Source organism: Danio rerio, chromosome 6 (assembly GCF_052040795.2).
Source record: "Danio rerio strain M-AB ecotype USA chromosome 6, GRCz13ab, whole genome shotgun sequence".
Classification (NCBI taxonomy): domain Eukaryota; kingdom Metazoa; phylum Chordata; class Actinopteri; order Cypriniformes; family Danionidae; genus Danio; species Danio rerio.
In genome coordinates, this window is record NC_141026.1 from 58,008,491 (window position 1) to 58,032,235 (window position 23,745).

A 23,745-nucleotide genomic window follows, 5' to 3' on the forward strand; every position below is an offset into this window, starting at 1 on the left:
AAACATTTGCTATGTGGGCTGTCATCTTAAGATGACAAAGCATGAGTGCGTTGCCTCACATGCGCGTCCCTCCATTGGAAATAATGAACTTGCCTTAATTATAGCCTCAAAGTTAATCCAGTGTGCGTGGTTTTTAGTCTCGGTGTATAAGCTTGGAACTTTAAACTAGCACACAGTTGGCATAACTTTGTTTAGTTGCCGCAGTTTTGTTCCGTGCAGAAACACGGTGCTGAGAAGCCTTTATGATTAATTAACCGTGCGGTTGATAGTGAAACCGGTTAATCAATGCATCCCTATATTGATGGCGCATGCATCATTACATAGCGGCTGTAAAACTATACGAAGACACAAATGATTTTGTAACTACCACTCTGACATATTCTGGCACATTAGGGATATTGATTCCACAACAGTAGTCTCTGCTTGGTCTGTGTCTGAGTCGTACATGTATGGCTGAAGGCTGTTCCTCTCACTCATGTTGCTTCTCTCTGTCTGCCTGTCTGTTGCCATACACAAAGCGGGGAAGCCCGGGAAGCTGCTCTTGTAGCTCTTGGCTCCGCCCCCTTGTTATGTTGAGTGGGGAGTAGAAACTAATTTTTGTGTGAAGTAACACACCCCTAAAACAACAACCTGTGTACACGCCCCCAAGATGACACTGTTTAACACATTATAATAAACAATCTAAATTGTGTTTTGAACTGAATCTAAACTGGCACACTCAGAAGAACCATAATATTAATATTAAATCTTAAAAAAGGGGTAAAATAGGTGCCCTTAAAAATAGCTTAAATAAAATTAAAAACTGTTTTTATTCTAAAAGAAAAGAAAGAAGAAAAAATATTATAGGAAATACTGTGAAAAATTCTTTGCTTTGTTAAACATAATTAAAAAAAAAAAAAAAAATATATATATATATATATATATATATATATATATATATATATATATATATATATATATATATATATACATATATATATATATATATAAACTCAGGAGGGTGAATAATTTAGACTTTAACTGTATGTCAGTGATGCATTTGGTAAATATTCTTATCCAAGCATTACCTATCTAAACTGACTCACTGTCTGTGTCGAGCATTTCAACTAAACCGAGACTGTGTTTTTCATTTGAAGGGCACACACACACACACACACACAGTATGTCCAGCTCCTTTCTGGCCGCTTGCCTTTGGGGCTCAAGCTTGTCTGCAGCCTTTGAACCTGGACGCTCGTAAATAAAGCCGGTCGGCCACACGCGTCTGCTCTTTAGCTCACTAATGGAGCGATGGGGGGGCAATAACGGCCTAGTAATGGTCTCTTGAGATGCGGCAGCGCTTACATCACTGTCCAGGGATTTCATCAATGCTGGAGCGCAGCAGAGCATGGGAACCCTGATAAGTGTTGTATGGACACAATGAAGACATATATGCACAATGATGTAATGGACAAAATCATGATAAGACTGATTGGGTAAATCGCATTGGACTGACTCTTTTATTCTTGCCCGGAATTAAATAAAAAATGGTTTATGTGTTGAGCTATTTTTGGAAAGTACATCGCAGATGAAAAGCGATTTGATTATTTTGTGTTTTTTGTGTGTGAAATGTGATGGATGCACATTAAAAGATTAGATTATTTAAAACTAATGAAGTCTTGATGTTTAAGTCTGTTTCACATTACGCAAAACGGAAATGTGTCTCAAAGCTACTATGATAAAGCATCTTTTTCACTTTACTCATTACTTATACAGCTGAAGACGAAATTATTCACCCTCCTTTTATTTAAATTTTTTATATTTCCTGAATGATGTTGAACAGAGCAACGAGTTTTCATAGTATTTCCATTAATAATTATTAATTTATTATATATTTATATACTTTATATTATATTATATAATTTACAAAATTATTTATAATAACAATTATTATTCTTCTGGAGAAAGTCTTACTTGTTTTTTTTTAGTTAGAATAAAAGCAGTTTTTAATTTTTTTTTTAACTATTTTAAGGTGATTATTATTAGCCCTCTTAAGTAGAAAGAAATCGGGCCCGATTATGTGGTTTCAGAATCGATCAGAATCGGACGTTACCTCCCGATCAGGACTAAAATATATATATTATAGTAAATAGTATTATAGTAAATAGTCTTTTTTCTGATTTTCATACATTTTTTTGCTTCAAATCAATGCTTGTAACATCATTCTCTACATAACTGGTTGGTTTGGTAGTATACAACTTATAAAGTTGTATCAAAGACTTTTTACAAGCCCTACATGGGAAAAAACAACAACTTATGCAATAAGGGTGTCACGATCCTCCAAATCCTCGATTCGATTACATTTTCGATTCTAAAGGCACGATTCAATTAGATTGTCAATTATGAATAATTAATTAATTAATGACCAAATAATTATTTGTAGCCTACCGTTTAAACTACCTGACCTGCATGGTCTTTGTTTTACCCATAAACGAATCATACAGTAAATGAATAAAGGCAAGATACACACATAATTACCACCTGTCAATCACTTTTTCTGCGGGACTCGTGGATAGGCAGTGATCTGTGTCGTTATAATGGCGTCGGTAAAAAAGACGCACAAGCAACAGGAACCAGCCAACAGTATCTGAGGTGTGCGCTAAAATGACTAAGTACAAGTGAGTGAAAGATTGAAGCAGTCCTCTGCCTGGACCTGCTGTCTCGAGCGCATGGCTGTGTGTGTGCGTCTGTGTCTGTGTGGTCACGTGATGTGCATTTTCAGAGGTAGAGAGGAAGGAGGGCTGCTCAGAAATGCTACACGCCAATGTGGATGTCAAATCGTTGTCGTTCTAAAATGCCATTTAAAAACAAAGACAGTGTAAACAGGGCCTGAGTGTGTACTTTTCGCGAGCAAATTTCCAACGGGGCGGGCGGAGGATCGCGATGCCGTTGTTGTCTATCGGACGAACCGTACGTAATACGTACATAGCAGAGCTTGCAAAACTGTGTTTTTTTTTGTCGACTGGAAATCCAAAATGCTAACACACCGGCGACTTCATTGAAAGAGTAGAGGGTTTAAGTTCTTCTTTAAGAGGCTACTGCAGTTTAACAAGCACTTCAACAAGCATGTTTTTTTCCCGCTTGGCAAGCCAAGCTGACGTGACATGGAGTCGTGGCAGCATCAACGATTCTATTTTTTGATTCAATAATCGAAATTGAGCATAAATTTCCATCGACACCCCTATTATGCAACCAATACTGCAAAAAAACAATGGTCCGCAACAATGACCCTCTGTTTTAATATAGAATAATTTCTATTTGATTACATTCTTTCCAAGTTCCTCTTTCAGCTACACACAGTCCGCCATTAAAACAAAAGAAACTCAAAATTTGCTTTGTGTGTCTGTGTGTGTGTGTGTGGGGGTGGGGGGGGGGGGGGAGGGGGGGGACTGTGTATTCTCAAATACATTTTTATTAAACTATTAGAATTACCATACAGTATTTTATCCATAACCCACACAAGATAAAATAGTAGTTAATACTTTTCATAAAAAACAACAACATGCACATGAAAAGCCTCGCCTTCATAGAATTGGTGTGTTTACGTTAGATTACCAACACAGCAATAGCATCAGCTAAACCAAGAATAGACTTGTGCTGAAAACGTTGTGCCCACCAGTTTCTTTAGGTGAGGTTAATATTAAATAAAACAAATTAATAAATGACTACTAATAACTTAGCTATATAGCTGTTAGACTGTTGCACTTTTTTATGTTGTCAATATGTTTGTATTGGCCTATTGTTGTGTGCGCAACATTTGTATATTTATAATAATCACCTCCAAGATTTATTATTGCTATTTTGTGGGTCAAGGGCTAAAATGTTTGGGAACCCCTGGTGTAAGGAATACTATTTAGTTGGTTTATTTATATAGCACATTATTTACTGAACAACATTGCACAAAGTGCTGAACACAATCAATACTAAATAAAATAAAACCTACATCACATATATAACAATTAAAACATAAGGCAAACCCCTCAACATTAAAAAGGCATTTAACCAAAGACACTGGTAAAACAAATCTGAGAGTGCAAGTTAAAGGGTTAAAACAAACTGCTTAAAGGGACCGTTCAAACTGCTTAAAGGAACAGAAATAAAAAATCTGTCACCATTTACCTGTACAAAAGTACGGTATGGTTACTAAAGTAACCCTCGTTCCCAGAGGGGGGGAACGAAAATGCTATGTGGAAAACCTTCCACTATGGAGTTTTCGTCAAAACCCAAGTGGTAGGTTTTCCACATAGCCTTGGAGTTCCCCATCCGAAGGGGAACGTTACGGTTACTAAAGTAACCATCGTTCCCCGAGGGGGGGAACGGAAATGCTATGTACCTTCGCCACAACGATTGTCCCTTAGCTGTTGAGCGTGAAAGTCTCCTCAGCTCAAAAGGATGTCGAGCATTGCACTAGCCGCGTCTTATATACTTGACTGATTGTCATTGACACCAACTGTGCATGCTGACGCCGCCAATTTTTTTGGCATTTCATTGGCCCGATTTTATACTCTTTCAGATGATTGGTATCTGACGAAAACCCCAAAGTGGAAGGTTTTCCACATAGCATTGAAGTTCCCCATCCGAAGGGGAACATATTTTGAAGAAAGCTGAAAACCTGTAACCATTGACTTACTATGTCAATGTTACTTAGTGAAGTTTCTCTATAAACTAATTTCGAGAGGATCACGTGCTTATGATTGGTCACAGCTTTTCCAGCATTAGCTCGTGACCAATTATCCTATCAGACGATTCCTAATTCACTATAAATACCAGAGTTTTCTTATCTCAATATCTTCGTCTTGAAGAACCCCCCCACCCAACACTACTTTCCCTCCTTTCAAACGGGCGACATGGTGGCCAGTGATTAGCACTGTTACCTCACAGCAAGAATGCCTTTGGTTTAATTCCCTTCCAAACCAAGTGACATTTCAGTGCAGAGTTTTGCTCGTTCTCCTTGTGCTTGCGTGGGTTTTCCCCGGGTCCTCTGGTTTCCTCCCACTGTTCAAAAACAAGCACCCTAAACAATTAATCCAAAATATTTATAGCCAAGGTCTGAGTACACCTCTTCTCAGCCATCCATATCTGACACTTAGCTACAAATATAAAAGAGGGGAGTCATCGAGATCTACCTGAGCTCAAACTCCTCTCTCGCCCTGCAATGGAAGGGAGCCCAGGACTCGAGGATCTTATAAGCTCAAGGCTCTCTCCCAGGACAGCATGCCAAACAAGCTTCATTATCAATCATCAGCTAAGTGTGAACTCTAGAACTATGTTTTTCCTACTATGAAAGTCAATAGTTACAGGTTTTCAGCCTTCCTCAAATTATCTTCTGTTGTTTTCAATAGGATATATGGTAAGTATAGTGAGTCAATTTTCATTTTTGCATGCACTGTCCCTTTAAGTGTGCTCTTTTTTTTCTTTCTTTTTTTCAATATAACAATGTTGGAACCAAGCTTAATATTTTATATTAAAAAAAAAAACTGTGGGGTGTTTGTTTGTGCAAAGCTATTTTAGAAAGCATGACAATACTTGTTGTCCAGAAAAACTCACACATAGCGTGCAGGAGATCCTCCTCTCTGACTAACACAAAGCTATCAGTTTCCCATCATGCACATAGACTTTTAATTTATTGACTGCTGTTATTAAAAAAGCTCGGCCACACGTTCCTGGCCACCATGTTTGTGTGTAACACTAACCGCCCGCCATGGTGGGCTCTGCTTTCCACATGACAGCCTCCGACAGGAGAAAGCCACCTTTCATGCCAGCTTGCATTGAAGGATCCCACCCAAAACCCCCTGACTTATGTGTAATCGACCCCCTTCGTTCAGACGTTCGCCCCATCGGTTCTTAATTTCTCATCCTTCCCTTCCCCCCAGTCCCAGGTCTGCCGGACCCTTCACCCCTGGAGCGCTGCCCCGAGACGCGGGTCACGGACGGGGACAGCTGGTGGACCTCCCAGAATCCAGCTTATGAGGGACCGACTCAGACGCCACTCTGTTCACAGGTAACACATCTGGCTGATGAAGACTTAGACTGCATTAAAAGGGAGTTGCATGCTAAACACATGCGCAACGAAAGAGCGCTCAGCTATGCGACAACAATTCTGGCACAACGTTTCAGCTGATACTCCTGTGTGCTTAATTACTTCACAATTTACTAGTGTCAATCTTTCCCTCATTAGCATGGACAGCCCTGAGTGAGAAGCAGCCCTCTTTTAAAAAGAGCACAATCTCATTTAAATTTAAAGCGACACTCACAATTTGGATTAAAGTCAAAACGAGGCAGTTTCAAAGAGTTATAACATATTATACATATTATAGAGTAAACATTATATTCATTCATTCATTCATTTTCTCGTCGGCTTAGTCCCTTTATTAATCTGGGGTCGCCACAGCGGAATGAACCGCCAACTTATTCAGCAAGTTTTTACGCAGCGGATGCCCTTCCAGCCGCAACCCATCTCTGGGAAACATCCACACACACACACACACACACTACGGACAATTTAGCCTTCCCAATTCACCAGTACCGCATGTCTTTGGACTGTGGGGGAAACCGGAGCACCCGGAGGAAACCCACACGAACGCAGGGAGAACATGCAAACTCCACACAGAAACACCAACTGAGCCGAGGATCGAACCAGTGACCCAGCGACCTTCTTGCTGTGAGGCGAACGTACTACCCACTGCGCCACTGCGTCGCCTTAAACATTATATAGTTATATATACACACTCTAGAGACATTTATGTACATGTATTGTACTCTTATTTTCTCTTTTCAGACCATTCTCTGTTAACCCTAGAGATAGTTGTGCATGAAAATCCCAATAGATCAGCAGTTTCTGAAATACTCAGACCAGCCCATCTGGCACCAAAAACAGTCAAAGTCACTTAAATCACCTCTCTTCCCCATTCTGATGCTCGGTTTGAACCGCAGCAGATCGTCTTGACCAAGTTGCTGCCGTGTGATTAGCGGATTAGACATTTTGCGTTACTGAGCAAATAGACAGGTGTACCTAATTAAGTGGCCGGTGAGTGTTTATATGATATTAATCTCTGTAAAAAGTGATTAGTTGACTTTACTTGAAAAAGTGAGTAATCCTATTGGCTTTAAATTACTAAGTAAATGAACTATGTGCACAATTATAAAAAAATAAGTTACGACAACTTAACAGTTCCAAATTGCAATGGGTTTACTCACTTTTTTCAAAGTATTTAACTGCCTTTTTACATTGAAGGTTGAATAAGAATTACTTGGTAGCACTTTAAGTATATTTTGCTACTATAAATACTTATTTATGTGGGGTCACCACAACGGAATGAACCGCCAACTATTCCAGCATATGTTTACACAGCGGATGCCCTTCCAGCCATAAACCCAGTACCCATACACTCTCTCAATCACACACATACACTTTTTCATTTTAACTACAGTCAATTTAGTTTATTCAATTCACCTATAGCACATGACTTTGGACTGTGGGGGGCAACAGGAGGAAAGCCACACCAACACGGTGAGAACACAGAAATGCCACCTGGCCCAGCCGGGACTCAAACCAGCGACCTTATATATATATATGTGTGTGTGTGTGTAAAAAAAAACAGAGAGTGGTGTTTTTCCTTGTACAAAACGATTTTAAATTGTACATCAGATTTTATTTTATCTCTAATATTATTATATATTACTTAATTACTTAATTATAACAATCATTATTATATACAGTGATTTTATTTATACTTTATGCTACCAGGATAGGGCAACACAATGGCACAGTGGCACTGTCCTGTCAGTTAGCATTTCTGTGTGGAGTTTGCATGTTTGTGGGTTTCCTCCGGGTGCTCCGGTTTCCCCCACAGTCCAAACACATGCGCTATAGAGGAATTGAATATGAATTGAGTATGGATGTTTTCCAATACTGGAAGGGCATCCACTGTGTAAAACATATACTGGATAAGTTGGCGGTTCATTCCGCTGTGACGTTCCCTGATGAATAAAGGGATCAAGCAGAAGGAGAATGAATGAATGTTAACAGGAGAGTCTCATTTGGACACAGGCAAAATGGCAGCACATAAAGTTTCACGTTAAAGACAAATACAAACTATATTCATGAGTGCTTTTAATGTATTATACAGTATGCATGGTGGTTGCTTAATATCTCCAGTCTCTATGTATTATATTTTTTTATCATCAAGTGAAAATCCTGCCTTGAATGCTTTAACCTCTTACCGCTCAAGCTGTTTTTTTACATGCATTGTTTTTTCTCTTTGCTATTTGGGCTTATCGGAACCTAATTAGAATAAAATCTAAGTATCACCTTTTGAGATGATGTACTTTTAGAGAAAAAATATGTCTATATATGTGGACTCGTGGTCCGAATTTACATAAAACACTTTTTCCTGACTGTTTTTTAGTGCATTAATAACACATACATATTTTTTTTAACATTTTGACCATCAGAGAGTTAAAAACAACATTTTTTTGCCCATTTTGGACAGTAAAAATAGTGTTTGGGACATTTCATATGCTGCAAAACAGTTGCCGGATGAAACTATACGTCTGTAATAAAATATAAAACATTCAAAGTATGCTCCATGATAAACCAGTATAAAGCAGACAATCTGACTAGAACTTAAAATGCGACATTGATGAAAATGTGTGGGATGATATTATTAGACCACCCTTGAATATTTCAGTCTGCAGCAGATTTAAAGAATCTATACAGTATATCCCCAAATAAATATAGTAAAATAAATAACACTGTTTCACCTCAATGTCCAAAATGCAACAATAGTATCAGCATGTTTTTTCATTGTCTGTGGGAATGTCCTTTGATTGCTGATTTTTGGAATGACATTTGTGATAAACTGTCCATAATACATAAACAGAAGGTTACGGCCTCCCCATTAATGTGCCATTAATGTGCTTACTAGGTATTCTGCCCCTCCTTTTTCTGGAACATTCAGATGTCTTCAAATTTTTTACCGATGATGGGGAGGAAAATAATTATGAATGGGTCGGGACAGAACCCCCTCTTGTCAAGGACTGGATAATTCTGATTAAAGAACCCACAGTCATGGAAAAAATTAGACATATATTAAAAGGAAAATCCCAATCGTTTCAGAAGCTGTGGGAAACTTCTTTGATCTGTCTTGGCATTGATTATAAGTCTACTATGTATCCTTAATTGTACACACCACAATAGTGTAATATTGTTTTGAATTAGACCACACTGCTGTTTTCAATTTTATTTATTTATTATTAATTTTTTTTTTATCTATTTATTTGTTTATTTATTTTTCCCTTCTATTTTTTTCCCTTAAAATACTCTATACTGTTCATGTTCTACTCAGTACTGTGTATACAACTAATTTTGAAAAATTCAATTAAATTCAATCAAAATTATTAGCCTTAAAGGGGCTAATAATTTTGACCTTAAAATGGTGTTTAAAAAATTAAAAACTGCTTTTATTCAAGCCGAAATGAAACAAATAAGGCTTTCTCCGGAAGAAAAAATATTATCAGACATACTGTGAAAATCTGTTAAACATATTTTGGGAAATTAAAAAAGAAAAAAAAAAATCAGGGGGGGCGAATAGTTTTGACTTTAACTGTATGTGTTTACTAAAGCCCCAGAAGGGTAAAAGAACCTCAAGCACCATACAGGATGACAAACTCTTACACTTGAATGCTTTACTCAAATCACTAACCCTAAAGTGTGTGTCGTTCAATAGAGCTTAACCTGTACTTATCCTCTAAACATTCCTCTGAAACTGACTTAGCTTCTTGTTTGACTTGGATTCAAGCGTCCTCATGACTTGCAAAGCAGCCGTGCGCCGTCAACATAATGTTATGCGCAGCCCAAGGAAGCAGTTTATTCGGTTAGTAGCCTTGAACTTTTAACCTTCAGACACGCTAGGCTGCAAATGCTAACATCACAGTGTTGTGGACAGTCACCGAAGATATACAGCCTTTATCAAAGAAACCTGTTGAAAAATTTCCTCCTTATTTGCCCCGAGGGCGGTTAGCATGTGCATGCGTGCTGGATATGCACAGAGGAGGAACGCTTCAGCTTATTCAAGAGAACTAATTTGTTTAGATTGTACGCCGTCCAAGTTTTTTCAGTCGCCACCTTTGGAAACTGATTGTGAAAATTGGTAATCTCTAGCAAATCTCTTAATCATCCGCATGCCGATTGATGGATTGATGTTGTGCTTGAGTTATTGACTGCAGTGCTGACTTTGGTTTTTCTACACTGACATGTTAACAGTTAGTGGCATTAAAACAACTAATATAAACGTTCCTTCACGTTAGAGCTGGAGGGTATGGCAGTGTTATTGGCGCTAAGTGATGTTATTTGCATATCAGCCTGCTTTGGTTGACTTAATGATGTTAGTTATTTGTTGCTTTGCATCTTTCAGACTTCAAATATTTCAGTGAGATAAAGCAGCGGACAGTGAAATGTTTAATTAGTTCGATTATGACAGCTGGAACAACCACATTCGCGCACACACAGCACTTTGCTTTATGACTCCATCATGATAATGATGCTGGGGACACTACTTACAGTATGTCAGCCTGCAAGTGTGTGTGTGTGTGTCTGAGATATAAGATAAGGACTAAAGGCTGGCAATAGTTGGAGAACCAGCTGCTGTTTGGTGAAAGAATGAGACCATAGGGAAAAGGAGGGTGTGTGTGTGTGTGTGTGTGTGTGTGTGTGTGTGTGTTTGTGTGTGTGTGTTTGTGTGTGTGTGTGTGTGTGTGTGTGTGTGTGTGTGTGTGGGAGAGAGACTGGAGAGGAACAGCAAAACTGTGTTGCTTCCTACTTATTGTCATATTTTGTTGTTTGTTATTCCTCCCTAATACTGTTTCTCCTATATTTTTAATCTGAATTATACGATGTGTAATATTTGCAGACCTTTTTGCTTATCATTGACTCTATTTAATTACTTATGTAAATGTGTATAAATATATATATAGTCTTTTGTAGTGTTATTGAATAATATTCAAATGTCTATGTGATTTATTTATAATACAGCTTGTATATTTTCGTTATTTTATAATATAATACAGCTAGGCAGTGGCGCAGTAGGTAGTGCTGTCGCCTTATAGCAAGAAGGTCGCTGCTTCGAACCTTAGTTGGCGTTTCTGTGTGGAGTTTGCATGTTCTCCCTGCCTTCGCGTGGGTTTCCTCCGGGTGCTACGGTTTTCCCCACAGTCCAAAGACATGCGGTACAGGTGAATTGAGTAGGCTAAATTGTCCGTAGTGTGTGAGTGTGTGTGTGGATGTTTCCCAGAGATGGGTTGCGGCTGGAAGGGTATCCGCTGCGTAAAAACTTGCTGGATAAGTTGGCGGTTCATTCCACTGTGGCGACCCCGGATTAATAAAGGGACTAAGCCGACAAGAAAATGAATGAATGAATGTATAATATAATACACTCACTGGCCACTTTATTAGGTACACCTTACTAGTACCGGGTTGGACCCCCTTGTGCCTTCACAACTGCCTTAAGCTGCGGTCACATTAGAGTTTGAGCATGCGATATTCTGTCGTGCGGTGCTGCGAAAAGGGGCGGGATTAAACAAGCTTATTAGACATTTTTAAAAGCGAGCGATTGCTCCATGTTTTAAATTTCTGTTCAGAGCTGTCATGTTTTGATTCTCGATTGGTCTCACGCGGTCAAGTGATGCAATTTCGTAGGTTTGAGTTCACCAAGCTTGAACTTTGCACTGCAGCAACCTGCGAAATTTGATGCATGACCCTGCGTTTCCAGTCTGTTGCATTAGCGTGCGTATGAATCCTTTATTTGTCATTAATAAGGGATTAATAAAGCATGAATAGTCCTCACTTTAGGTCACAAAACTGCATGAAGTTGAGTTAATAAAGCGTTTATTAACATATTAGTTAACTATTAGTATATGCCTGAATAATAAGACATATAAACGTTGATTTCAATAGTTTATTAATCATTTACTAACTCATTCTGAATGATCCTAAAAACCCTCAACTACTCCTAAATACAACTGGTTTGTAAATAATGTGATACTTAATTTAGTAATGAAAAATTAATCATTTACTAAGTATGAAAATACAATTATTAAGCACATTTTAAATGTGGTTATAAGTCAAGAATAGAGCATTTGTAGCTGCAGTTATAAACTGTTTACTAACGTTTATTAATGTAGAGTTAATGCTTAACAGATAATGAATTCACTATTTGCTAATGCTTAATAAATGATTTATAGTGTGTAGTTATTATAAAGTGTTACCAAAATGTGCTATAAAATCCACAGACATGCATTAAAAAAATGAGCTAATATATAATGGCCATTATATTAGTGGCTGTGTATCCACAATAACATACTTCCTGATTTTATAGTTTGTGAAAATTGTCACATTTTACAATAAAGTTTCAATAGTTAGTATATTTAATAACATGAACTAATTATGAACGAGACTTCATCATCAGAATTCATGCTTGTTAACATTAATACACCATGAGTTAACATGAACTAGCAATGAACACTTGTATTTTAACAAGAACAAATACTGTAATAAATGTATTGCTCAGTGTTTGTTCAAGTTAGTAAATGCATTAACTAACATGAACTAACACAAACTTCATGTACACCATGAAATGTCATATACTAGACCTAAAATCAAAAAATATAACATATATGCGGCACAGAGACAACATAACATTTTGTTTTAAGCATCTTTATATGATCAGAAAACTAATTAAATGCAACTAACATGTCTACTTTATTGATTTACATCACTTTTGAGAAAATAAAATGTCACAATATGGGTAAAATAATGATCTATTGTCATTCAGCGTAACTGATATACAGTATTTATGTAAAAATGAAACGGCATACTTCTTCTGACCTACATATTAAAATGTATAAAAGGAGGAAGTGAATGTTTTTAATACAATACAACTTGCTGTTGACAAAATGGGTAAATCTAGTGGTTTGAATGGTCGTGGGAAAGTAGAAAGATGAAATGAAATGAAAATGAATGCATATTTGGGACCGAACTTTAATCTTTATAGATGTAATCTTTTATAAATGATTCTTGTGAATGGCATTTTAGCGCATGACATCTTTATACTGTAAATACAGTCGAAGACAGAATTATTAGCCCCCCTTCGATTTATTTTTTTCTTCTTCTTTAAATATTTCCCAAATGATGTTTGACAGAGCAAGGACATTTTTCACAGTATGTCTGATAATATTTTTTTCTTTTGGAAAAAGTCTTATTTGTTTTATTTCAGCTAGAATAAAATCAGTTTTAATTTTTTTAAATGCCATTTTATGGATAAAATTATTAGCCCCTTTAAGCTACATTTTTTTCTCCATAATCTACAGAACAAACCATCGTTATACAATAACTTGCCTAATTACCCTAACCTGCCTAGTTAACCTAATTAACCTAGTTAAGCCTTTAAATGTCACTTTAAGCTGTTTAGAAGTATCTTGAAAAATATCAGGTCAAATATTATTTACTGTCATCATGGCAAAGATGAAATAAATCAGTTATTAGAGATGAGCTATTAAAACTATTATGTTTAGAAATGAGTTAAAAAAAAAAATCTCTCCGTTAAACAGGAATTGGGGAAAAATAAACAAGTGGTCTAATAATTCAGGGGGGCTAATAATTCTGACTTCAACTGAATATATTTCAAAAAAGTCATCACAACAAATGTTTTCATGTTACTTTAACTTAAGTTAATCAGGTTTCGACTAAATTGTGTTTAGTTATACAAAGTTTAATCCAATCATTTCAGTCAGCTTGATTGATGCAAGTTCAGCAAACTAGAAAAAGTTCATTTAATTCAACTAAAACACTTTACAATCTAAAATATAACTCAAGAGGTCTGTTACCACTACATAGTTTAATATATTATTGTAACTTAAAAATTATAAAGTGCTGATTAGCTTAACATTTTTTAGTTGCCAGAATAATTTTATTAAGTTTGCAAAACAGGGAAATATTTATAATTACATCAATTTAAAAATGCAATTTAAAGGTAAATATATCTGTCAGTTACTTTAAAACACAGGTGTCAAACTCAGTTCCAAAAGGGCCGCAGCTCTGCACAGTTTAGTTCCAACCCTAATTAAACACACCTGATCAAACTAATTGAGTCATTCAGGCTTGTTTGAAACCTACAGGTAAGTGTGTTGGAGCAGGGTTGGAACTAAACTGTGCAGGGCTTCGGCCCTCCAGGAATTGAGTTTGACACCCCTGCTTTAAAACAATATTTAACTTGTAGCAACCCAAAGAAATTGGGTTGATAACTCACACTAATGGAGTTGTTTTGTATTTTTAAGTCCACACACTGATGTTTTTAGTTATTTTTCCATTGATAGTATGGGACAGTACATGTTTTTGTTTTGTAAAACAATGAAAACCTATGGTTTAATACGAATAAAAACTACCAAAAAAAAAAAAAAGTTGTTGTTAAATTTATTTCTTACAAGTATGAACAGTAAATTTGTTAAAAAACTAAAAATTCAACAATTTTGGCTACTTAATTTATTTCAGGTTCTAAACTTGAAAATGTGCATGCAATTAATTACATAACACTGGATTTGTTTTCAATTTTAAAAACTAATTAAAACAAAAAAAGTTTTGAGTTCTCAACTTAAAGATTTGAGGTTTTTGCTATGTGAAAATGCCTCTGATTGAAGAGGCAAAGATTTGGCTAACAGTTTGTTTTCTGAACTTCATTTTGTTAGATGTTGTCATTTCTTCAATATATTAATGCAAACTGTTGCATTAATTTTATTAGTTTTGTCTAAACAATATTTTTCAGAGTGTAGGCAGCTATAATTTAATTAATTCATTCATTTTTCCTTAGTCCCTTATTTATCAGGGGTCGCCACAACGGAATGAACCGCCAATTATTCCGGCATATGTTCCCAGTACGGAAACACCCATACATACTGTACTCATTTACACACATATACCACGGCCAATTTAATCTATTTAATACCTATACAGCATGTGTTTGGACTGTGGGGGAAACCAGGGGAAACCCACGCCAACATGAGGAGAACATGCAAACTCCACACAGAAATCAGAAATGCCAACTGGCCGGCCGGGACTCGAATCAGTGACCTTCTTGCTGTGAGGCGACAGTGCTAACACTACTAATAATTTGCCATACAGTAAAAAAAGCAGGGTTCCACACAATTAATTCATGCTGTCCTAATATAAATCAATGAAGTTACCTTAATATTTTTATTGTTGAACATGAAACAATTAAGTTATCCGTGTTGTTTCAACTAATTTTTAATAAGTAGTTTGAACAAGCAGCAAAGGTAATTTTCTGAGTGCAAGACAATATCGTTCACTCCAAAAATATGTTTATTTACAGACTGTAAAATGCTGCTTTATACTGTCTGGAAAGCCAAATATGATGGGATGAAGGGATGCAGATCATCCAAAACATTCTACATCTAACCACAACAGTTCTTTTAGTTGAAGGAACTTTGGTTGTAACTAAAGACGATTCGTTTTTCAGCTCAGTCTGATCAAAGCGAGGAGTTTGTGTGAAGTTCAGCTCACTGTCGCTGGGCCTCTGATCATTAGCATTCTGCTAAAACCCTCCTGTATGCGCTTAAGGAAAGACCGAATATACTATTACAGCAATATTTAGAGTATAGTATTAGTGATGCATGACTATGCTATTAGTGTTACTTAGAATGATTCAGAAATATTTTGCTAACACTTTACAAAAAGGCTGTGTTAGTTAATGTTGGTTCATGTATTTAAAAAAACAGCAAACAATAAAATTATTACAGTATTTATTCACTCTAAAAAAATGTTTGTTCAAGCTACTTATTTACAATGAGCTGAAATAACTAAATTCTTGAGTTTGCTTTGAGACAGCTGATTTATGTTATGTTCAATCCACTTCAATTTGTAAAAATGATTACGTTAACTTATTTCCCAACACAACCCTGCATTTTTTTACATTAGGTAATGAATAAATCCTAAAGTTGTTAGTTCAGGTTATCTCACTGTGCATTAATGTTAACAAAGCACAACTTTGGATTTTAATAAAGCATTAGTACATGTTAAACTATGATTAATAAATGCAGTATATTTGAATATTACAGTTGACCATATTATACATTTATCCTGCAAGTGACAGTTGGGATTAGGGTCATAACACAAAAGTTTTAAATGTAAAAGAAGATATTTCAAAGAATGTTGGAAACCAGTAGTCGTTTTCCAAAAAACAAATACCATGGAAGTCAATGGCTACCAGAAACCAGCAAAAATGCTTTTATTACTTAAGAGTTTTTGTCTTGATTCTAGTATAAATGTCTAGAAGCTCTTGAATCAAGAAGCATTTACAGTGTTGCTAACATTAGTTAAAGAATAAATCATAAAGTTGTTAGTTAATGTTAACTCAAAGTGCATTAACTAATGTTAACAAAGCACAACTTTAGATTTTAATAATGCAATATTAAATGTTAAACTATGATCAATAAATGCAGTATATTTAAACTTTAAAATTTCTCACTTTTCACTTGTTCATAACATTTTTAAGTCTCTTTCTTCTGATAGGGTTATAACTAGGGCCAGACGGAATCTGCGGACGTTTTGTTGCTATTTCTGCGGAGATTTTTGGTAAAAATCTGCAGATTTCTGCTGAATTATTTTGGGAGTATCATAACTAAAACCTTTATATGTCAAATAAAAAATATTGTATTTTTAGCTTTTATTTAATGTTTAAAATGCAAATCCAATTAGATTCTCTTTATTTGGTAAACAAAGCAAGTCTCATATAAAATAGCTACTAAAAGACAGAAAATATTACTTTACAGACTGTGCCGTAAATAAATTATATGAACATTTTCTCAATAGTCAATAATATTACTGAAATTCATTTAAAAACTGAATAAAAATACATTTACACACATTTTCTCAAGTAAATAAACAGAATTATGGGCTAAAAATCTGCGAATTCTGCGCGCACAGATTCCGTGTGGGCCTGGTTATAACACAAAAGTTTTGAACACAAAAGAAGATATTTAAAAAAATGTTGGAAACCAGTAGCCAATTTCCAGAAAACAAAGAGTTTTTTTTTTTTTGCCTTGTTTCTAGTCCAAATACATAAAAGCTCTTAAATCAAGAAGCATTTTATATAGACAAGCATATACTATAGTCTTGTTTAAAAATAATAGGGCAAAATGAAGTGAGTTTTCCTTAAAACAAGCAAAATAATTTGTCATTTTCCAAAATTTTAAAGTGACAGTTAGGGTTATAACACAAAAGTTTTGAATGTAAAAGAAGATATTTCAAAGAATGTTGGAAACCAGTAGTCATTTTCCAAAAAACAAATACCATGGAAGTCAATGGCAGAAACCAGCAAAAATGCTTTTTCTACTTGAGAGTTTTTGTCTTGATTCTAGTCCAAATGTCTAAAAGCTCTTGAATTAAGAAGCATTTACAGTGCTGCTAACATTAGTTAATGAATAAATCATAAAGTTGTAAGTTCATGTTAACTCACAGTGCATTAACTAATGTTAACAAAGCACAACTTTAGATTTTAATAAAGCATTAGTAAATGTTAAACTATGATCAATAAATGCAGTATATTTAAATTTAAAAATTGACCTATTATACATTTATCCTGCACTCTTAAAGTGAGAGTTAGGGTTATAACACAAAAGTTTTGAAAGTAAAAGAAGATATTTCAAAGAATGTTGAAAACCAGTAGTCAATTTCAAAAAAAATAAAATTACATACCATAGAATTCAATGGCTATCAGAAACCAGCAAAAGATGCTTTTCCTACTTAAGAGTTTTTGTCTTGATTCTAGTCCAAACATCTAAAAGCTCTTTAAAAAGAACATTTACAGTGTTGCTAATATTAGTTAATGAATAAATCAATAAGTTGTTAGCTCACGTTAACTCACAGCACATTAACTAATGTTAACAAAGAACAACTTTGGGTTTTAATAAAGCATTAGTAAATGTTAAACTATGATTGCTCACTTATGATTGCTATAAATTGCTCACTTTTCACTTGTTCAGAACATGTTTGAGTCTCTTACTTCTGTTAGGGTTATAACACAAAAGTTTTGAACAAAAAAGAAGATATTTTGAAAAATGTTGGAAACCAGTAGCCAATTTCCAGAAAACAAAGAGTTTTTGTTTTGCCTTGTTTCTAGTCCAAATATAAAATGAAGTGCAAAATGAAAATGCAAAATGAAGTGAGTTTTTCCTTAAAAAAAGCTAAATAATTTGCCATTTTCCAAAAACCATGAAAGTACCATGGAAGTCAATGGCAGAAACCAGCAAAAAACTTTTCCTTCCTGAAGTTTTTGTCTTGATTCTAGTCCAAATGTCTAGAAGCTCTTGAATCAAGAAGCATTTACAGTGCTGCTAACATTATTTAATGAATAAATCATAAAGTTGTTAGTTCATGTTAACTCACAGTGCATTAACTAATGTTAACAAAGCACAACTTTAGATTTTAATAAAGCATTAGTAAATGTTTATCTATAATTAATAAATGCTGTATATTTGAATATTGAAATTGCTCACTTTCACTTGTTCAAAACATGTTTGAGTATCTTTCTTCTGTTTTGAACACAAAAGAAGATATTTTGAAGAATGTTGGATACCAGTAATATTGTAAACTAGTAACATGTTGGAAACCATTTTTTCAAAAACAGTTTTTGTCTTGTTTCTAAAAGCTCTGATCTTGTTTTAGAAGTGATCTTGTTTTAAATGCTCCTGTCTTGTTTTAAACATCTAAAAGCTCTTAAATTAAAAGCCTTTTCTAGATGAGCAAATATTGTCTTGTTTTTAAAAAATAATATGTCAAAATAAAGTGAGTTTTTCCCTTAAAACAAGAAAAAAATTGGCATTTTCCAAAACAAATACTGTGAAAGTCAATGGCTACAACTTTCCAACATTCTTCAAAATATCTTCTTTTATGTTTAACAGAAAAAAGAAACTAGTCAAAAGTGAGCAAATGATTACAGATTGTCATTTTAGCGTGAATTTCCCCTTTAAGAGTGCATGTTTTCTGTTATTAATTATCTAGTCTTTGCAATGCAAATATCCAATGCAAAAAAAATAATAATAATAAACAGTTTTTACACGAAGAATAAAAAGTTTACATTTTTCAGTTCTCAATGCAACCACAAATGGACATCGCTATGAAAACCTGCTTTATTCGTAATGCTATGAGCACTGAAAATCCCTCTGTCTCTGTCTGATGATGTGGCAAAGTGTTAACTGCGACAACGGCTATTTTGCTACCGATCACATGCGGTTGCGCAAGACTCATGAGACTTCAGCCATACCTCTATGGGCGCTAGCTAAATATTTAGCTCATTACGAGCGAGGTTATCTTCCATCTGGAAGCAAAGGATCGGTTGACAATTCAAAGCAGAAGAAAGTTCAAGGCCTTCAGCCTCACCCTAAAAGCCCAGGGTTAACACCGGCCTGCCCGTAATGAAGCGAGCGCCGATAAACTCAGGAAGAGCTGTGCTTCCTATGAAAATATTTATCATTCCAGAAACCTTTGGCTACAGAGGACTTTAGGAATTAATTTGTGTTTTCTTAGGAAGGGGGCGGGGGGGTGTCTGGACTGCTCAGGATGGGGAACTCGCTTTGCCTCCTCGAGCAGGAATCGGGCAGCTTATTCACAATTTATTAGGGTTAGTAATCAGAACCATGACGGGAAGAGAAGACTGCAGAACGAGACCTGATGCTATTTTACTCAGAAAAGCAGAGCGTTAAATCAAGCTTGACCCCATGCACATGACCTTTTTACGACAATATTAGCATGGGGAAAGAAACTAAATAAGTGTTGGGTGCTTTTATGTCTGTTGTTAAAATAATTGTAAGTATTAGATTGCTGAAGGATTTGCCTAAATGAACAGAAATGTCTGCATGTGATGCACGCTTCCGCATTGAGATCTGAGAATAAGAGACTTTATCTTCAAACTACGTAAAATATGAATACAAAGAGGTCCCTTTTCACGTTTCAATTTGTGTTTGTTTTGTGAAGGAATCTGGTGTAATCAGATATTACACAGCTAACACAAATATGTCCAAAGAGCGTTCTCTTGAAATCACGAAAATGTTATTTCTGAATGTTCAAAACAAGACACACTTGTTTTGTGTGTGTTAAGTGTTTTGTTTTGTTTTGTGTTAAGGATTAATGTAATTTACTAATAATGAACAATACTTGTACAGTATTTATTAATCATAGTTCAACATCAATGACTTATTAAAAACCAAATTCATGCTTGTTACAACAAGAACTAATAATGAACAACTGTATTTTCATGAACGAACGTTAACAAACCTAAACAAATACTGTAATAAATTTGTAGTTTGGTATTTGTTAATGTTAGTAAATATATTAACATTTTACAATGTTTCATTAGTTAATGTTCATTTATTTTCTAAGAATTAACATAAATTAACAATGAATTACTCTATTTTCATTAACTAACAATTACAAAGATGAACAAATAGTGTAATAAATGCATTGTTTGGTATTTGTTCATGTAAGTAAATGTATTAACTAACATTAACTAATACAACCTTATTTAGTGTTACCCATTTTACAATGTTTCATTAGTTAATGTTGGTTAATATATTTTCTAAGAATTAACAATACTTGTACAGCATTTACTAATCATACATGCATTTAATAATGCATTATTTACACCCAAAGTTGTGTTTATTAATATTAGTTAAAGCTAGCAAAAAGTAAAGACAACATAAAAAAACAAAGTTAACATGAACTAACAATGAATACTCTATTTTAATTAACTAACATTAACAAAGATGAATTAATACTGTAAATACTGTATTATTCATGGTTTGATCATGATAGTAAATGAAATAACAAACTACCCCCCCCCTGTCTGTTAATGTCTGTTAATCCCTTTGAAATTTAAGAAATTATTATTATTAATATTATTATAATAATTATTAATATTTTGTTTTTGCCTTTTAGAGTGTTAAACTTCTTGTGAAACCATGTGTTCTGACACAAGTGGTAACATTTAAGACCAACTAAAATGATTTACACAAAAAAGTAACACACACAATGTATGAATAACTTATTGGTGTCTTGAGAACATTATTAAAGTAAATAATAATTTAAATTGAATAATTTAAATCGAGACTTAAAATGAACATTCTACCCTCAATTTTGTTTTTGCTGTTTTTTCAAACTACTTATTTAGAGGTGAATCAACACAATTCTTGAGTTTTTTTTTTAGGGATAATTGAATCATTCTATGATCAATCAACTTAAATTTGCAAAATTAATTGAGTTAACTTAATTGATTTGTGTAGGGACGACATAAAGGAATTGTGTAGAACCCCTCATTTTTTACAGTGTCCTAAAATACAACTTGTAGAACATTTCTTGAAACGTTCCAGAACGTTCGCCAAATGTTGCTATGGAATTCCCACAACGTTAGCTGTTACTGTTGCTACAGTAACATATTTCCAGTGGCAGGAGAGCAAATTCATGATGCATAATTTAATTGAATGTAATGTAATTCTGCTCTTTTACACTAAAAAAAAATGATTTTTTTCTGCTTGCTTAAACTACTTATTTAAAATGAACTCAATTACAGAGATTTTTGGGGGACAACTTAATTTTGTTCTGTTAAATCTACTTAAATTAATAAACTTTGATTTGTGTTGCAACAACATGAATGACGTGTGGAATCCTGCATTTTTTACAGTGTATAATTAGTCATTTTATATTATTAAATGTTATATAATTCACTGTAAATATGCCGGCTTCCACACAATTCCTTCACATTCTCTCAACACAATGTAAGTGGATTGAACATAAAACAATCAAGTTGTCCCCAAAAAAACCCTCAAAAAGAATTATGTTAATTCAGCTCTTTTAAATAAGTCGTTTAAACAAACAGCAAAGGTCTTTTTTTTTTGAGTCTTGAACTTATTATGAAACAGTGTGTTCTGAGTAGTAACATTTAAGACTAACTAAAATGATTCACAAACAAACTGTCACACAGAAAACATGCGGATATAATAATTAACGTTAACTAACATGAACAAATACTGTAATAAATGCATTGTTTGGTATTTGTTAATGCTAGTAAATACTTTAAATCTACTTAAATTTGTTAACTTAATCAATTTGTGTTGGGACAACAAGAAGGAATTGTGTAAAACCCTGTGTTTTTACAGAGTACACTCACTGCAGGGTTCCACACAATTCATTCATTTTGTCCCAACACAAATTGACTAAGTTAATTTAACACTTTTAACAAAATTATGTGGATTGAACATAAAAAATTAAGTTGTCCCAATGAAATCTCAAGAATTGTGTTGCTTCAGCTTATTTTAATTAAATAGTTTGAACAAGTAAAGAAATAAAGTTTTTGAGTGCTTCCTTGTACATTTCCTTCATGTTATCCCACCACAAAATACTTAATGTCAACCAGCATGAACAAATACTGTAATAAATGCATTGTTTGGTATTTGTTAATATTAGTAAATACATTAAATCTGCTTAAATTTCGGTAACTTAATCAATTTGTGTTGGGACAACATGAAGGAATTGTGTGGAACCCTGAGTTTTTTACAGAGTACACTCGCTGTAAAAAACAAACAAATAAAAATGCAGGGTTCCACAATTCATTCATTTTGTCCCAACACAAATTGACTAAGTTAACTTAACACTTTTAACAAATTTATGTGGATTAAACATAAAAAATTAAGTTGTCCCAATGAAATCTCAAGAATTGTGTTGCTTTAGCTTATTTTAATTAAGTAGTTTGAACAAGTAAAAAAAAATGTTTTTTTTAGTGCTTCCTTGAGTTTTTTTAGTAATTAGTAATTAAAAAATAAGTAAATAAGTAAATAGTAAATAAAAAATAAGTAATTAGCTACTTAAAGTAAGTAAACAAATTGCCTTAAAAGCATAAAGTTGTCTTTACAAAAATAATGTAAGAAAACTCAATGTAACTTGGAATTGTTAAGCTGACTTAATTTTTATAATTATGGTTATTGTACTTACTTTTTAAAGTCAACTAATCCTTTTTTACAATTACAAACCATTTTAGCACGTCTCTTTTCAAATAATTACTGCAGTTTTTACAATATTACATATTTGTTGCTTCATTAAGTCGATAAAATTTACAATTATAGCCTGTATTGAATTTAGAAGACATACTGGAGTCTGGAAGAGCAGATTTATTTAAGTTACTGTCATTTTTCTAGACACAGAAAAGCTGAAAATATATATATAATAAATGTATATTGGAAAAAGAGATCAGATTACTTTTATTTTAAAAAAGTGAATACAACTTGCATAATAATAATAAAAATTAAGTCAACTTAACAGTTCCAAGTAACAATGGGTTTACTTACATTATTTTTGTAAAATCAACTTGTTTCTTTTAAGGCAATTTGTTTACTCGCTTTAAGCAACTAATCACCTTTTACAGTGCACTTCTTTGTGCAATTCCTTCATGTTCTCTCAACACAAATTAATTAAGTTAACTTAATTGTTTTTACAAATTAAAGTGGCTTTAATGGAAAACCAACAACAAGCAGCAAAAATCTTTTTTTTTAAAGTGAAATCCAAGAAGTATGAGATGATGAATGTCACTCTTATTACAATGTTTTCTTCAAATCATTCAAGTTACTAAAGTCAAAAATGACTGCACTGCACTT

At 34.2% G+C, this 23,745-nt stretch overlaps 2 protein-coding genes and 1 long non-coding RNA gene across 10 annotated transcripts in view; 1 reads left to right on the top strand and 2 right to left on the bottom strand.

The window, feature by feature from the left end:
- slc12a5a (solute carrier family 12 member 5a) overlaps positions 1-23,745 on the bottom strand; it is a 2,560,186-nt gene that overhangs the window by 1,966,097 nt on the left and 570,344 nt on the right. The window lies entirely within an intron of this gene.
- eya2 (EYA transcriptional coactivator and phosphatase 2) overlaps positions 1-23,745 on the bottom strand; it is an 87,613-nt gene that overhangs the window by 61,259 nt on the left and 2,609 nt on the right. The window lies entirely within an intron of this gene.
- On the top strand, positions 5,463-14,788 carry LOC147836533 (uncharacterized). The gene is made up of 4 exons (XR_015494413.1): positions 5,463-6,578; positions 7,910-7,987; positions 11,170-11,293; positions 13,613-14,788. It is a non-coding gene; the product is annotated as an uncharacterized LOC147836533 (long non-coding RNA).